Raw genomic sequence first — 17,082 nt, 5'->3', positions numbered from 1 at the left:
TCAAAATTTGGAATGATCACCTAAATAAACTACTAAGTGAAAAGAACAAGGTTCAAGGGAAAAGTGTTATACTTGTACAAACAATTGTGAAAGCCTTAGTTTCCCATCTCCTAACCCAGGGTGTACACCTTTATCCCGTTGGGGCCTCACTTCCTGCTCTGCCCAGGTCTGATCTGGGTGTTTCCATATGGCCCCCCTTTGCCTGAGTGTGCTTTGCCTTCCAACTGTTCTCACCTGAGATTCTTCAGAGTGGGCTGTCCCCAGACTACTGGAGTCACCGTGCCTCCTTGAAGAGAGCTGAAAGTGCCCCCTCTCCCCAGGATGGTCTTTAAAAGGGAACTGACAGGTGTGGGAGCATGAACATCCAGCATTTTAGCTCAGGCTAGAAAATTTGGGATGTAGCTCAGTTCTGAAAGCAAGGGGAAGGGAAGCCCCCTTGGCAGGTCTCTACTGGGTGCACAGCCTTGCCTGATTTCTTCTCTTCTCTGGCTCCCTTCCCACTCTCCTCAGGAGTGCTTCCTTAGCATACCACTGCTGCATCAGTCCCGGTTTGCTTCTGGGGTCTGTGACCCACACACCTGCTCTCTTTGCTGGCTCCTTACCTCTCCCCTGCCTTCCCACATGCATGGAGGGCTTACAATGCTAGATACCTCCTCACAGTAGAGTTGTGGGTAATATTAATAAAAATACTAAACAGTAATATTAACAAAACATCTACCATGTACTGAGCAGGGTCTCTGTGTGAGACCCTGGGTGGGGCTTTGCATCTGCATCACCACACCTCATCCCAACCACAGCCCTTATAATGTAGGTATTCCGATTGCTCCCATTTTGCACCTTGGGGAGGCTCCTAGAGCTGAGCCACTTGTCTCAGGCTCCCCTGGGAAGTTGCAAGGGGTTTTGAAGTTTTTGTTTTGAAATCTGGCTCCAGTGTCCAACTCATATCCACTATTATATTGAAACTAACATAGTGTAGTGAGCATGAAAGCTCCATGTGCCAGGAAAATCTACATTTTCAAAGAAGGAGAAATAGGGCAAGGTTTGCTTTTCCAAAAAGTTTCTCTACTCTGCAGTCTTCCTTTCATAAACACATAGCTCCTGTCTCAGAAGCAAATTCTGAGATGAGAAATGGGACATTCAGGGTGGGCAGGATTTGGGCAGCAGCCATGCTTGCAGGGTAGGAAGAGAGAGGGATCTGGAAAGGTGCCCAGTCCCCAATGCAGTGAGCTAGGGTCTTCTGGTTTCCTGGGTACCATGAGACAGAGTAAAGGAACTGTTGCATAATTTACTAGAGAGAAACATTTGCATAATTTACCAGCAAGACTTCCTGCATTCCAATCCTGCTTCTCCTCCACAGCCCACGTGCTGCCCTGAACAGCAAAACTCCACCCCTGGCCCTGAAGGCTCTGTGTCCAGACGCCAGGTGAGTGAGTCAGCCCCAGGAGGAAGGAATATTCCTAGAAGCCAATCCCACACTGAGATGCCTGTAAAAAACTAACTATACAAGGAAGTGCTGCGGATGTAAGTAAAACCCACGCAGCCCCCGCAAAACCCTAGTTCCAGCAAAACCCTAGCTCCAGTTCGCTTCCCTGTAACACCCTGAAATTCCATGCCCACTCCGACAGCATTCCTGCCAGTGGGAGGGTGAAGGGCAAGATGGGCTGCAAAGAGACAGTGGTCTTAAAAGACTGTGGTGAACTATCTTTACTTGCACAAAGTTTCACACAGCATATGCTCAAGCCAGGGGCAGGGTCCACTCAGCAGACCAGCCAGAGACACCACATCCCAGCAGGAACACTGACCTGAGAGTCCTACCCAGGAGAACCCTCCACATTGGAGAAGCGATTGATTGGAGTCCTTTTCTCTGTAGGGCTCACCAAAGATGGGGCCCCACCAAAGATGGGGCAGGAAAAATAAAGGCCACCTCACAGGAAGCCAAGAGCCCAACGAGATGCTGAAAAATCAAGAAAAATGTAAGTGTGTTTTGGTGGGAGCTGTACAGGGACATCAGCTCCTAAGGTGACTAGTAGATAGGGTTGACCTCAACTTGACCCTCCTCCTGTCCTGGAGACCCTGTCATGTGGCTCCTAGGAGGAATCTGGGTTCCTCCTGCCCTAGGCATCCCTGTGATAAAGCACCTGAGCTCACCTGAGTCACCACTTACAACCAGATGGCACTGGTATCCACACAGGATCTAAACAGATGTCCCTTGCACTTTCCACTTCACTGCTTTTCTAATCCAGGGTCTTGGGTTCTACCCTTGAACCTATGAGTAAGTCAGGGGCTTTTGACCACATTGGCAGAAAATATTTTTATTGGTGTACTGATAATTGATAATATTTATTGATAATATTTTTTTTGCATTTTATTTTTTTAATTTTAAATTTTTTATTGATTATGCTGTTACAGTTGTTCTATTCCCCCCTTCATTCCCCTCCACCCTACCCCCCCATCCCCACCGTTATCCCCCCTTTAGTTTATGACCATGTGTCTCAATTCCTTTAGATTCTATATTTCCCATGCTATTCTTGCCCCCCATCTATTTTCTATCTACTGTCTATGCTACTTATTTTCTGTACCTTCTCCCCCCTTCTCCTCCTCCCACTCCCCTGTTGCTAACCCTCCTTGAGATCTTCATTTCTATGTTTCCACTCCTGATCTAGCTGTCCTTTTAGTTTGCTTTTGTTTTAGGTGTGGTTGTTAATAACTGTGAGTTTGTTGTCCTTTCACTGTTCATGTTTCTTTATCTTCTTTTTCTTAGATAAGTCCCTTTAACATTTCATATAATAAGGGCTTGGTGATGATGAACTCCTTGAATTTGATCTTATCTGAGAAGCACCTTATCTGTCCTTCCATTCTAAATGAAAGTTTTGCTGGATAGAGCAATCTTGGTTGTAGGTCTTTGGATTTCATGACTTGGAATACCTCTTTCCAGCCCCTTCTTGCCTGTAAGGTCTCTTTTGAGAAATCTGCTGACAGTCTGATGGGGACTCCTTTGTAGGTGACTGTCCCCTTAGCTCTTGCTGCTTCTAGGATTCTCTCCTTCATTTTAATTTTGGCTAATGTAATTATGATGTGCCTTGGTGTGTTCCTTCTTGGGTCCACCTTCTTTGGGACTCTCTGAGCTTCCTGGATTTCCTGGAAGTCTATTGCCTTTGCCAGATTGGGGGAAATTCTCCTTTATTATTTGTTCAAATAAGTTTTCCACTGGTGGCTGTGCCTTTCCCCCTTCTGGTGCCCCTATAATTCGGATGTTGGAGCGTTTAAAGATGTCCTGGAGGTTCCTAAGCCTCTCCTCATTTCTTTGAATTCTTGCTTCTTGACTCTTTTCTGTTTGGCCATTATTTGCTTTCTTCTGGTCCACTCCATTGATTTGAGTCCCAGTTTCCTTTTCATTGCTATTGGTGTCCTGTGCAATTCCATTCATTTCAATTAGTTTCGCCTTCATATGTTTGTCTAATTTGTTGGTATAATCAACCAGTTCTGTGAGGATCCTGATGACCAGTGTTTTAAACTGTGCATCTGAGAGTTTTGCTATTTCTTCATCGCTTAGATCTATGGGCTCTGGGGCTTTGAGATATTCTTGCATCATTTTTGGTCTGTTCTGGCCCTTTAAGTGTGAGAAGCGGTGCCTTGGACTCCCAGGTCGCTGGGTTGTGACGCTGTATGTGGGGGCGTGGTCAGAGCGGGGAAATGGCGACCCCCTCTGCTGTTTCTCACAGCTGGGCGAGGTATTAGGTGGTTTACCTGGGCCGGGCCACTCAGAGTCGCTGGGTTATGACGCTGTATGTGGAGGTGGGGTCAGAGCAGGGAAATGGCGGCGCTCTCCCTGCCGCTTGCCGCGGGGACGGCCCGCCCCCAGTCCAACGGCCCACTCCCTCTCCTGTCCGCCCACACACAAATGCACGACCACAGTCAACACGCAGCATCGCTCCCCCGCTGTCTCCCCCGAGGTCGCTGGCCTGGTGGCTCGCTCGGTCGCTCACTAGGTCCAACCCTGCACCTGGATTCTGCGCATCTGGATTCCGCGCCTGAGTCCGGCTGACCGAGACCTGTGCAATCCCGCTTCACCAGCCGCTGGTTTCACCCCTTACCGGTCAGACTGAAGAATTTGTTGTTAATGGACTTCCGAAAAGTTCAATTTTCCGTGTTCTGGCTGTGTTTTCTGTTGCTAATATTTAGTTGTCTCTAAACTTGGTTGTGTGAGAAGGCACGGCACATCCACCTATGCCTCCATCTTGGCGGAAGTCCTTGATAATATTTTTTATTGGACTACATTGACTGATAATAATTTTGTAGCTTGAGCCTCACCTGCAAAGGAGCAAGAACTGCATGTTGTTCCTGCTGCTTCTTTGTCTGGAAGAGTGATGGCCACATACAAGGCTTCAGGTGGATAAAGGACAATGACCGTTGGTCGGGCCCCTTTGCAGAATGAATAGGCACACTGCTGGTATGGATTATCTCCTTCATTCTCAGGGCAGCTCCACTGTCCAGATAAAGGAAGGCTCAGAAAGGAGAACATGCTTGTCTAGGAAGTGGTGAGGCTGGGATATGAACCTGTTAGACTCAGTGCCTCATTGATAAGATAGGAAAAGGAAGCAACCTGATTCTGAAGGAAGTAGGGAGAGCTGGAGCAGGGTGGAACCATATTCCCTGGCCCCCCACCCCATGCTTTGAGGGTACACATGGCTCTTTTCTTCTTGTCTGTTCTTTCCTTCTCCACAAGCCCTGCTCTTACGGAGGGAGAATAGAAGAGGAATATGTGAGAAAAGCACCTTGGAGGGAACGGAGTGCACAGGGCCCCAAACCTGTGCCTGTGTGGACAGCATCTCCCTGCAAGGTGAATGTCTGCTTGGTGAGGAAGTGACTCTGGCATCCAGGAAAGGGATGAGGAGGGAGGAAGGAGCCATTCCTCTTCAAAGGGCTTCCTGCCCTCAGATCCTGAGGAACACTTGGCGTTTCTGTCTGTGGAGGACCACCCCACACATGCCAGCCCAGGGCCCACCTGTCTCCTGCTGTGGGAGCAACCTCCTGGGCATCACCTGTTAAAGCTACTAAGTTCCTGAGAATTGAAAATAAATATAAAAAACAAAGTGGCTTGTGTTTTTTACAGAGGTTTTAAAACACAGAAAAGTACAGTAGAAAGATAAAATTATTTGCCACTTGGAAATAACCACTTTCCTTCCAACACTGTGGTGACACATTCACACATTCAGAGTAGTTGGAAGAACTGTATGAAGAGCTCCCACCCACTCACCACTTAGATTCTGCAACTCACACTTCTGTTTCTGGCTCACAGCTCTAGCCGTTATCCAGGCCTGGACTTATCCGTCCATTTATCTTTTTTTCTGATACATTTCAAATTAAGTTGAAGACAATAGTATGCTTTCCCAAAACACTTTTTAAAAGAATTTTTTTTAAGATTTTATTTATTTATTTATTTTTAGAGAGAGGGGAGGCAAGGCAGAAAGAGAGAGAGAGAAACATCAATGTGCTGTTGCCTTTCACATGCCCTGCACTGGGGGCCTGGCCCACAACACAGACATGTGCCCTGACTGGGAATGGGACCTGCCACCCTTTGGTTCACAGGCCTGTGCTCGGTCCACTGAGCTACACCAGCCAGGGCTCCCAAAATACTTTAACACGAATATCATTAATCAGAGTAAAATAAAAAAACTTTTCTTATGAAAATATTCAGATGCACAGAAGTGGAAAGAATAGTATAATCTATTGGAACACCCAACCCCCGGGCTCACCAGTCATCAGCATTTTCTTCAGTCTTGTTTCATCTATCTCCCACAGTTTTTAGAAGTGAAAAATCACCAATTTTTAAAATTTTTGATTTTTTTTTGTTCAAATACAGTTGTTTGCATTTACCCTTGCACCAATCTCCCCTGATTTTTTAAAAGTAAGTTTTACTTTAACTTACAAAAGTAATACCTACTTGAGCCCTGACTGGTATGGCCCAGTTGTCTGGGCATCATTTTGCAAAGTGAAAGGTCACCAGTTTGATTCTTGCTCAGGGCATGTGCCTGGATCACGGGTCATGTCTCTGGTTGGGGAGCATGAGAGAGTCAATGGCTATTTCTCTCCCTCTCTTTCTTCCTCTCTTCCCCTCTCTCTAAAAATAAATCAATAAAATCTTAAAAACGGAAAGTATTACATACTTGCACCCATCATAATAATAGTTGACTCAGGCATTTGATGGATGCTAAGTTATGAATAAAAATTTGGTGGGGAACAGTATATTCGCAGAGAACTGTCACTCAGAAATTACTTACTCATTACAAAGGGAGTGCTGAGCTTCCCCTGGAGACACTGGTGGGCAACCCCTTAACCAAATGGTCCACATTCACATCACCAGGGGTGAGCCAGGCCAACTTGGTGGAACTCCCACTGTGATGCTCCAGAAACACCAGTGTGGGTTGAATCCCCAGGAAACATCAGACCAACACAAAGTAGGGCATTATAACACAAAGCAAGTGTCTATGCTTGTGAAAAATAAAGATCATGAAAGATAAAGAAAGCTGAGGAACTAGCCCAGGATTAAAGGCAATGGAGGAGGTGTGACAACCAAAGGCAGGGTTTGGAGGATGGGTTGAGGGAAAATGCTATAAAGGATGTTACTGGGACATGTGGCAAAATTTGGACAGAAACTGTATACTTGATAGATTTACAATAGATTTCTGAATTTAATCTGCTGTGCTGTGGTTAAGATCATGCCCTTCATCTTAGAATCTTAGGAAGTCACATTGACTAACTGGGGTGAAGGGCCTGGGGTCTGTGGTCCACTCACAAGCAGCTCAGAAAAACAACTTTATCTTCATATATACATATATATGTGTGTGTGTATAATGATATGTAATTATAACATTATATATAACATATCATATATAATGTATAATATAATGTATAATGTATTATCACAAATGGTGAAAGAAAAAAGAAATGTGATAAAATGCTAATGCGTGACTCCAGGTAAAGTCTACATAGAAGTTCTTTTTTAAACCCAGGTAAATTTTCTGTAGATTTGAAATGATTTCAGAATAGAACATTTTAAAATAATACCTGCACACAGAGTCTAGCCACACACAGGCATGTGCAGGGAGTCAGGGCTCTGCTGGCACCTGGGCCTCCACACGCAGCTCTCAGGACCCGGCCTTGGCGAGTGGCTTGTGAGCAACCACACCGCCGTCGTTCCCACACTCCATGCAGTCTCATGTTCTGCTCTTTTCATGTAATGTGATTACATGAGCATTTTTCTGTGTTACCAAATTTTCTCAGGAAATATCACTTTGAATGGTCCCTTAGTATTATGTCCATGATTTCTTTAGCTAGTCCTGTTTTTTGGAATTTGTGTACTTTTCTGCTTTTTCACCCCTGTAAATGATGCCTCGATGAACTATCCATGTTCATCTCTGCTGCCCCTCGAGGTGACAGTATCCTCAGGAGGATTCTGAAGATGGAGTGCTGGGAGGAGGGGACTCCAGGCTGTTGGAGGCACTGGGCCGGTCCTGCTGAGCAGCATTCCAGACCAGCCAGACCAGGGAACACCCAGTGGGCCTGCGCCCCCACTCCCTGACAAGCTTGGCATTATTACAAATCATTAAATCATTTGCCAGTCCAAGGTGTCCCCACTGGATCTAGTTGTTTTCCTTGATTACAGGTACATCCATTTCTGTTGTCCTTCTGTGCATTGTCTGTTAATGGTCCTTAGTCCGTTTTTCTTGGCTTGTCACTGTGTTTTTCTTACTGATGGGTAGTGGCTGTGAGGACTGATGTGCAGTGATTCTTGTGAGGAGCTACAGCAGCACATGGAAGGCTTCCAGGCCACTGCCCGGATTGCATTCTGGTTCTGTTGCTTGCTGGTGGTGCCACCCAGCTGGGCTGTCACCCTCCAAGTGCTTCTGCTTCCCCTTCTGTAGAAGGGACTGATGAGGGTAAGGGAGGTAATCCACATGCAGTGCTCAGACCCATGAACCACACACACCATGAACTAAGAAAAATGGTGCCACTATTTGCACATTAAGGAAATCTGCCCTCAGTCCTACTGTTGCGAGTTGTCCCCTCCCCACATGTGGAGGCTTTGCATTCAGTGAGTGGGGTGGCCTCCACCACAGGAGTTGGTGGAAGAGCCAGAGTCCACTGTTCCCTGAGCAAAGGTTTGGAGGAACGCCTACCACTTAAAAACATTCTCAGAGCCACAGCGTTAGGCCTCTTGGCTCCAGATCAAAACCCAACTTAGTCCTGAGGTAGATTTCACAACTTCCTTTAAGAGATGCCTCCAGCAGCCCAGGCCTGGGTGGGGCATCCCCCTGAAAGGCTAACCCAGCCACTCCTGCTCCCCCAGAGCCTCCCCTCCCTGCTTGCCTTCCGTGGAGGCGCAGGGCCCTGACCCCAAAGAGGGTCCTACCACAGTTTGGCAGGTGAGACTCACCTCAGAGCCAGGCGAGGCCCTGAGAGGGCAAGACTGGACCCTCTCGGGTTCAGCCCATGCCGTTTCCACCCCTCCCATGGCTCAGCAGGGGAAGGGCCTGGGGCCACTTACCCCGTTTCCCAGCCCGCCCCTCACTTCCAGATTCCCCAGGATCCCTCTGGTCTGTGTGGAGGAGGCTGGGCAACTTGAGCTACAAGTCGGCATCCACACTGGGGTGGCCCGAAGAGGTCACATGCACCCTGACAGCCTGGCCGTAGCTGTCCACATCCTGGCCTCTGGGGAGTGGCCCGGAGCTTGTAGGGGCTTCTCAGTCCAACCCTGTCTCCTCTCACCTGACCTCAGAGTGACATTTCTGTTGGCACATAGACAGCTCCACCCACTCTTCACACAAACCTCTGCCACCACTTCTTGAAAATCAGCCAGCTATGTGATACTTAGAATCCACTGAAAACCATGCTGGGAGGATACTGCACCCAGCGCCACACTTGCCAGGAGAAGAAGCCTATCTTACCTCGCTGCCACACACAGAGCAGGGTCCCGACTCTGAGTCCCCACAGACAACGGTAACAGAGTGCCATCGGCTGTAGCACCCAGCCCAGTAACACCACACACCTCAGATGTGCAGGCCACAGCACCTGGAGCTCTGGCCTGGCTTGGCCCCGGTGGACAGGACTGGCTGACTCCTGGCTAAGACAGAACAGCTCCGTTAGCTGGGAGCAAAGCAGCGCTGTTGGGGCTTGGACTTCAGGCAAGTGCTACCCAGCGGGCCCAGAGCTGGAGAGAGGAAATGCCTTATTCTTAAAGAACTTAAGAATAGGGGTCAAAAAGCACAGAAGGGTCAGGCACTTATGAGAAATAAGGGCTTATACCCGCTCCCCAAAGACTGTTGTCTTCTACAAAAACTGGAAACAAATACTCACCAATAGCATGCTGGATAAAGTGTGGTATGTTCCTGCCATGGGTCCCTACACAGCAAAGAAGAAGAATCAAGTCTTCTCCCATGCAGCAACTCAGATGACACCCACGGAGACAGGAGAATGCAGACAGAACAAGAGCACAGACAGAATGATTCCATTAGATGTAATTCAGAAACAGGCAAAGCTCATCAGTGGTGATGGAATCAGGGCAGTGGTTTCCTGGAGCGGGGGAGGGGGACTGGAGGAGACACAAGGAAGCCTCCACATCTGGCTATAGCAGTCTGCACACCTGTAAGAAGGCAACATGGTGCAGGCCTAAGTTGGTGCACTTCACTGTCAATTATACCTCAATTTTAAAGAGTAGAAACAGGAAGAAGATGGGGGCCTGTTACAGTCCGTCGCTGCGGCCCCTTGAGAGTCAGCTCCTTTAGTCCACCACCACCCTCACTCCGTAGTTCTGTGAGCTGGGAGCTGGACTTGCTTTTGCCAGGAGAACATTGCTGGCCTTCTTCCCCAGTCTTTGAAGCAGGAGGCCTGTGACGGCCCAGAAATTTGCATTTCCAATGCTTTCAGCCCTCCATCCACAGGCACTCCTGAGGCTCCTGGTGCAGGCAGGCACTCTGAGAACTGCTGGCCTGTGCACTTGAATACAAGGTAGATAGGTACATGCCACAGCCAGGGCAGGGGCTCCTCCAAGCTCAGGAGCATGCAGGCACATTCAGAGGCACACTGACGGAGTGACACTATCAGAAAAGCTAAATAAGCAAGAGCTAGGGGTTCCATGGAGGGAAATCAGAGGGAAAACAGCAAGGAGGAAGCCAGTAAGGTGGCTGGCATTCAGTGTCTGTGGCCAAGGTAAGGGATGGGACCTTTGGCTTTGCTGGGTAGGGATGGGGGGTTCTTTTGAGTGATAAAGCTTGCAAATAGGAGGAAGGTTATGAGTTCTATTGAAAAACATGCCCTCCCACAGGGAGATTATGGTCCAAAGTTGGGAGGTAAAGCAAGTTATCTGTGGTCATTTACCTCTGACAATCCCAGAAATGTCCCCTAAAGGGCAGAGGGGAGCCATCTCACTAACAGCAGGTATGACTTCACTGGCTGGGCACCAGATGAAGTCAGCTGGGTACACCGAGTGGTCAGGCTGGATGCAGAGGCCCCTAGCCCTGTCCGGTAACCCGTGGGTGGTAGCTGAGGCAAAGGGCAGCTGGGGTGAATGTGGGGAGCAATACAGATGTGGGAGGGTGTCATGGTAGGGAGAGCCTGCCCTGCTGGTAGATGAGAGGATAAGCTGGTCCCAAAGGAGCCATCCTTGACTACCTTCCCTGCAGGTCTAATGGCCACAGGACTTCTCTGCCACTGTTGTTTTTTGGTTCAGTTATTTAGTCATTCCACTTCTGGAGATATATATATATACCCCCAAAAGAATTGAAAGCAGGGGCTCAGATAGATATTTGTACATCATGTTCATAACAGCATCATTCACAGTAGTCAAAAGATATGAACAACACAAGTGTAATCGATGATAGACAAAAATATGACCCATACATACAATGAAATATTATCCAGCCTAAAAAGGAAGGAAATTCTGACACCTGCTATCACATGGATCAACCTTGAAGATGCTGTACTCAGTGAAGTGAGCCAGAAACAGGAGGCAGATACTGTATGATCCCACTTACGAGAAACACCCAGAGTTGTCAGAATCATAGAGAAAAAGAGTAGAATTGTGGTTGGCAGGCACTAGGGGAAGGAGTCTAAAGAATTAGTGTGGAATGGGCAGAGTTTCACTTTGGGAAGATAAAAAGATTCTGGAGGTGGATGGTGGTGATGGTAGCACAATAATGTGAATATGCTCAATGACCCTGTAGTGTACATTTAAAATGATTAAAATGATAAATTTTACATTATACATATTTTACCAACAGAAAGTGTCATTATGTACCCAAAAGTAGTTCTCCCTCTGCTGCGCCTCACCCCCAACCAAGTTCCTAGGCTGAGGGCTGGGCTTGTGAGCTGATGAAATCTTTTCCAAACCACTATTTGTGGGACAGACTCCAGTGTGGAGAAGGAATGAGGTTCCCGTACTTAGAATACAGGTTCAGCTGCATGTGGCTTGAGCAGATGGAGATCCGTTTCTCCTGTGTCGGGTCTGGAAGCAGGCTGTGTAGGGACGGCATGGGGACTCTGCTCCATGCAGTTACCTGGGGACCCAGGCACCTCTGGGCATCCCTCGGTTGTTTCTCTGGTCCATGTGGCTCATTTACCACCATGTCTATATCCTTAGTAGCAGGGGGAAGAAAGGAAAAAGGGGCATGCTTTCCCCCTTTAAGACATTGCCACTGGATCTCTGTCCTAGGTGGGAAATGTTGTTGCTGTGTGGTGCACTGTCTGCCCCTGCACGCTCCACGGGACATCAGTTGCATTCCATGGAGGTGCCTCCTGGATTACCCCTCGAGAGAGAAGCTGCCACAAGACATAAAGTCAGCTGACAGCCTCTGTCAGGGCAGGCTCTGCTCTGGAGCACTGAGTGGGCAGACCGAGTTACTCTGTCACTCTCCTGCTTCCTCTGCTGTGGGATGGAGCCTCCCCACATGCTCATGCTCCCTCTTTTATGTATGCAAACATATGTGTGTATACATATATGCATGCATATGCATGTATACACACATATATGTATATATGTATAGTTACATATACAAAATTGATTATGCTATTGTAGTTGTCCCAGTTTCCCCCCTTTGCCCCCTCTTCCTTGTACCCACATTTTATCTGGCAACCCCCCCTTAGTTCATGGGTCATGCATATAAGTTCTTTGGCTTCTCCATTTTCTCTACTGTTCTTAGTCTCCCCCTGTCTATTCTATACCTACCAATTTGTACTTTTTTTTTGCAGGTTTCAGCAATAACACTTTTATTTTTTACAATTATATTTTAATGTTTATCCTATTACAGTTGTCCCAGATGTCTTCCCCTTGCCCCCCTCCACCCAGCCTCCCCCACTCCCTCAGGCAGTCCCTGCACTGTTCTCCATGTCTGTGGGTCATAAATATATGTTCTTTGGCTACTCTACTCTCTATATGTATTTTACATCCCCATGACTCTTCTGTAACTACCAATCTGTACTTCTTTTTTTAATTTAATTTTATTGATTATGCCATTACAGTTGTTCTATTTCCCCCACTTCATTCCCCTCCACCCTGTACACCCCTCCCCCACCATTCCCCCCTTTTAGGTTATGACCACGTATCTCAAGTTCTTTAGATTCTGTATTTCCCCTACTATTCTTGCCCTCCCCCCTATTTTCTACCTACCGTCTATGCTACTTATTTTCTGTACCTTCTCCCCCCTTCTCCTTCTCCTACTCCCCTGTTGCTAACCCTCCATGTGATCTTCATTTCTATGGGTCTGCTCCTGATCTAGCTGTCCTCTTAGTTTGCTTTTGTTTCAGGTGTGGTTGTTAATAAGTGTGAGTTTGCTGTCCTTTCACTGTTCATATTTTTGATCTTCTTTTTCTTAGATAAGTCCCTTTAACATTTCATATAATAAGGGCTTGGTGATGATGGACTCCTTCAACTTCACCTTATCTGAGAAGCACTTTATCTGCCCTTCCATTCTAAATGAAAGCTTTGCTGGATAGAGCAATCTTGGATGTAGGTCTTTGCCTTTCATGACTTGGAATACTTCTTTCCAGCCGCTTCTTGCCTGTAAGGTCTCTTTTGAGAAATCTGCTGACAGTCTGATGGGAACTCCTTTGTGGGTGACTGTCCCCTTATCTCTTGCTGCTTCTAGGATTCTCTCCTTCATTTGAATCTTGGCTAATGTAATTATGATGTGCCTTGGTGTGTTCCTTCTTGGGTCTATCTTCTTTGGGATTGTCTGAGTTTCCTGTATTTCCTGGAAGTCTATTTCCTTTGCCAGATTGGGGAAGTTCTCCCCTATTATTTGTTCCAATAAGTTTTCCACTGGTGGCTGTTCCTCTTCCCCTTCTGGTACCCCTATAATTCAGATGTTGGAACATTTAAAGATGTCCTGGAGGTTCCTAAGCCTCTCCTCATTTTTCTGAATTCTTGTTTCTTCGTATTTTTCTGTTTGGTCATTTTTTTTCTTCCTTCTGGTCCACTCCCTTGATTTGAGTCCTAGTTTCCTTTCCATCACTATTGGTTTCCTGTGCATTTCCCTTCATTTCAATTAGTTTAGACTTCATGTGTTCCTCTAATTTGTGACTAAAATCAACCAGTTCTGTGAGCATCCTGATCACCAGTGTTTTGAACTGTGCATATGAAAGTCTGGCTATTTCTTGGTCACTTAGAGTTATGGGCCCTGGGGCTTTGAGTTCTTCTTGAGCCATGTTTTGATCTGTTCTTGTCTGTTACATATGAGGAGGGGAGCCTTCGGTGTTCACCAGGGTGGGCCACCCAGGTTGCTGGGTTGTGACGCTATATGTGGGGGCGGGGTCAGAGAGGAGCAATATGGGTCCCCTCTGCTGCTTCCTGCCACTGCTTCCCATCGCTAGGGCCTGTGCAGTCTGTCTCACTGCTAGCTCCTTTGCTGGTTTATCTGTGCGCGAATGTGTGTCCTCAGTCAGCCTGCAGCTTTGTACCCTCTCTGGGTCCCCCTGTCGCTACCCCACACCTGGGATCCGCCCACGGCTGCCCGCGTGCCTGTGTTGGGGGATCTTTCCTGCCCGACCCTGCTTCACTGCTGGCTCCACTCTGCCTACAGGCCTGGCTCAATGGTTTGTTGTTGTCGGACTTCTGTATAGTTAAATTTTCTGTGTTTTGACTACGTTTTTTGTTACTAAAACTTTGTTGTCTTTAAACTTGGTTGTGCAAGAAGGCACAATATTTCCACCTATGCCCCATCATGGTGGAAGTCCAATTTGTACTACTTAATCTGGGCACCTTTTCCCCCCTTCTCCACCTCCCTCCCAACTGGTAACCCTCCAAATGACCCCATACCTTTGATTCTGTCATGCTGCCTCTTTACTGCCTACAGGTGTCCTCCAACACCCTGCTTGCTTTTCTTTCTCACTCCATCTTGATGCCAGAGGGCCCAAACTGACACCATTGCTGTGGGCTGCACCCCCTGGCACATAGAAGAGAGCCTGGCATATAGCAGACACTTAACCTCTCCCAAGTGAACCAAGAAAATATAAGAGAGACTCAACAAACATGTGTTGGCCTGAGCAGATTGCAAAGCAGTGGGGAACCAGCCATCCACCAGTTCACCTGGGTGTGGGATTCCCCTGCCACAGAACCCCTTTGCCAATGAAAACAGACTGGCTCCAGCCACAGGGGCTGCCTGCAGGTTGGGGTTTTCCTGAACCCTAGGGGTTGAGTCCCCTCCAAGAAGGAGTCTGACCTGCAAGACTTGGTCCTCTCCCCAGGACTTATAGCTCTCCATGTAGCACCTTTGGGAGAATCAGAAAAAGGCTCCTTCTGCACCAAAGACACCTGACTTGGAGAATGCAACACAGGCTAGACAGACACCACCTGCCCCCTTGGTTGGACAACTTTGTGCAGGGCACAGCCTGACCTGCACATGCAGGCCCTGCCTCTGCTCCCCTCACCAGCAGTGACAACCATTATCATTTTAGCATGCATCTTTGCACACCTTTTTCTAAACATTTACTAATCACTGTATCAATCTGTGCATGCTGATGATCCTGGATGCTGAGCTAAGGGATGTTCAGTAAAATTTTTTTATTAGAAAAATATTTATGAAGCACTTTTATACTCTTCCCCCTCGATACCTCAAACACTTTAAGTGGGAGCTTTGGAGTCAGATGTGAGTTTGAGCCACAGCTCCATCATTTACTAGCTGTGTGACTGGGAGCAAGTCATGGTCTAATGGTGAGCGTCCAATTTCTCATGTTACATGGGGCAGACTGGGCATTTGCGTTTTTGCCCACTTGACTTACAGAGCTCAGTTTTCTCTGGAAAGCTGCTGTACCTGCAGCATTGGGCTGTGTTGTATGAGGAGTCCCAGATCCACCCCCTTCAGCTGAGTGCATGGCCAGGGGCCTCGCTGAGCAGGTAACACTCCCAGGGCCTCAGCAGGTGGTTTAAGGAAGGACCTGTGGCCACGTTGGGAGTCAGAAGTGCCCCTGCTGTGACTCACTGGAACAGCAGGGGCAGCTCCTTTGCCTTGGAGTTGTGGAAGCTTGGGGCTGGGTAAGAACATTGTGTGGAGATGCAGAGCATGTGGGGAAGGGGAGCCAGGGCACAGAGAGAGGGCATTGCCAGTGATATCACCCAAGGCCCACATCTAGTCACTTGCTTTTCTGTGACCTGGTTCTTGCCCGTGTCCCCTTGGCCTTCATGGAGGTACCCTGCTGTACCCTCTGGTGGAACTTGAACATCGGTGAAGCAGGCCAGAAGGGCCACAGAGTTCGTGCCTCAAAGTGACCTCAAGCACTGGGGACAAGAGGTGAGTGGTAACTGCCCAACTTCCTTGGTGTCCTGTATGACCCTGAGATGTGTTCTAAGGGGCGCTGGGAAGATTCCCAGAAGTCACCAGCCCATTAACACACCTGCATTGGCCCCTCCTGTCCTTCTCTTGCTTCCCAACACCCACACAGTGCTTTTTGGGGCCACCCCCAAACACATGACTTTGGGAAGACCCCAAACTAAGGTGCTGAAGCAATGGATCAACCCCTCTTTCCGTCCCTCTCTCCCTTTCTTGCTGTCTTTCTCATTGAGCCAGTTTGAATTGATTTTCTTTATTTGCAACCAGAGGAACCTGCTTGACTCTGACTGTGATGACAACAAGTAGCTTACAGAATTATTGCAAAGACAGCCTAGGGTGTCTGGGGTATGGACTGTGAGCCTTGTGCATAATAGATGCATTTCCCTGCTGCTGCCCCTGGCCCTGTGACCCAGAAACAGGCCAAGCCTCTCAGTGTGACTGGGAAGGGTGTCTTGGTATGGCTTTGAGGGTGGGTTCAGGCAGTCTAGCTAGATACTCGCCATAACCACCTCCACACTCCACCCTCCACCCTCCATAGCATGTCAAGTGCCCATAGCAGTTGTCATTCGTTTAAGTCCTCCTTTATTTATTTATTTTATTATTTTTTTTAAATCCTTTCCCAAGGATATGTTTATTGCTTTTTAGAGGGAGGGGAAGGGGGAAAGAGAGAAGGAGAGACGGAGAGAAAGAGAAACATCGATGTGAGAGAGAAACATAGACCGGTTGCTGCCCACACACTCCCAGACCTGGGATTGATCCCACAACCTAGGAATATGCCCTGACCAGGTATCAAACTTGCCACCTTTTGCTGTTCAGGACAAAGGTCCAACCAACTGAGCCACCCAGCCAAGGCTAATTAAGTCCCTTTTAAAGTTGATCCAAACACCGAGAAGCACCCAGCCCTTTCTATCGGCCAGTCCACATGGCTCATAGCACCCGTCCGAGACCCCATCGTGCCATGAGTGCTGCCGGTGCCTGCTCTCAGACCAGCTGAAGTGCGGGTGCTTTCTTCCTCTGCTGCTGTCACCATCGAGCTTCCTTGAGTTTGACACACACACACACACACACACACACACACACACACACACACAGAAACGTGCACAAATTCTAATTAAAGAGCTTGACAAACCTTGAAAAGTGAACATGCCTGTGTGACTGCAGTCCAGATGAGAAGTGGGCACTGTCCTGAGGGCGACACCTACCTTGACTTCCCACCAGTGTTGCCAGGTCTTGAACTTTATGTTTACAATGAAGTCATTCA

The 17,082-nt window shown here is 47.8% G+C and overlaps 1 long non-coding RNA gene across 1 annotated transcript; it reads left to right on the top strand.

The window, feature by feature from the left end:
• The first annotated feature begins 1,357 nt into the window (after positions 1-1,357).
• On the top strand, positions 1,358-4,973 carry LOC128627510 (uncharacterized). The gene is made up of 3 exons (XR_008391709.1): positions 1,358-1,423; positions 1,871-1,973; positions 4,727-4,973. It is a non-coding gene; the product is annotated as an uncharacterized LOC128627510 (long non-coding RNA).
• Positions 4,974-17,082: the final 12,109 nt, after the last annotated feature.

Source organism: Artibeus jamaicensis, unplaced genomic scaffold (genome assembly GCF_021234435.1).
Source record: "Artibeus jamaicensis isolate MK-2021 breed Jamaican fruit bat unplaced genomic scaffold, CSHL_Jam_final contig_419, whole genome shotgun sequence".
Taxonomy (NCBI): Eukaryota; Metazoa; Chordata; class Mammalia; order Chiroptera; family Phyllostomidae; genus Artibeus; species Artibeus jamaicensis.
Note: the sequence above shows the minus strand (reverse complement) of the source record. Positions and strands in the feature narration are given on the sequence as shown.